Here is a 909-nt window from a genome sequence, read left to right as displayed (position 1 = left end):
GAAAAATTCTTGTATCCCTACCTTGGGTTTCATTTCCCGGAACATTATGTTATCTGGTCATATGGACATACCTTTTGACCTTTTCTGCTTATACTATACATATATTAGTTATTGAAAATTAAGGAAACCATGGGACCTGTGTTCTTTTGGATTTGGCTTACTTCACTTAATATTTTTTCCATATCTTTCCAATTTCTAACAAATTGGATGATGCCATTCTTTCTGATGGAGGCATAGAATTCCATTGTTTATATAAAACACATCCTCTTGATCCATTCTTCTGCTGAGGAGCATCGGGGTTGGTTCCATATCTTAGTTATCTTAAATAATGCTGCAATAAATGTAGTTGTGCTGGTAGTTTTCGTATGGTCTTGTTTGTCATCATTTGGGTAAATGCCCCAAAGTGGGATTTCTGGATCATAGGGGAGATCTATGTGGAGTCATTTGAGGAACCTCCATACTAATTTCCAAAATGGTTGAAAAAGTTTACACTCCCACCAAGAATGCAGTAAGGTTCCCTTCTGTCCACATCCCCTCCAGCATCTATTGTTGTAAAACTATGGAATGCTTCAGGAATTTGCCTGTCATCCTTGCGCAGGGGCCATGCTAATCTTCTCAGTATCATTACAATGTTAGTTTATGTGATGCTGAATTGAGCACAGAATATTTTTTATATATAAAGTGTAATTGATTTTCTTAAACTAGGCAATTCAACAAAAAGTAAGTTTAGAAGAATTGTGAAATTTTAGAACCATGTACTTCTTACATAAGCACACATTTAAGAATAATGTCAAGATGGACATGTCAAAAACAAAATAATTCCAGATATTTGGGGTTCAAGAGATGTGTAGGGGAAATAATTCAATTGTTCTATACAAGGCACATGTCATAATGAACACAGCAGCAAGT

The 909-nt window shown here is 35.4% G+C and overlaps 1 non-coding gene across 1 annotated transcript; it reads right to left on the bottom strand.

Annotated features, from left to right (window-relative positions):
* Nucleotides 1–553: 553 nt before the first annotated feature.
* Nucleotides 554–660, bottom strand: LOC122095146. The gene has a single exon (XR_006145047.1). It is a non-coding gene; the product is annotated as a U6 spliceosomal RNA (small nuclear RNA).
* Between the last annotated feature and the right edge of the window lie 249 nt (nt 661–909).

This window comes from Dipodomys spectabilis, unplaced genomic scaffold (assembly GCF_019054845.1).
Source record: "Dipodomys spectabilis isolate Male_0828 unplaced genomic scaffold, ASM1905484v1 ptg000336l, whole genome shotgun sequence".
Taxonomy (NCBI): domain Eukaryota; kingdom Metazoa; phylum Chordata; class Mammalia; order Rodentia; family Heteromyidae; genus Dipodomys; species Dipodomys spectabilis.
Note: the sequence above shows the minus strand (reverse complement) of the source record. Positions and strands in the feature narration are given on the sequence as shown.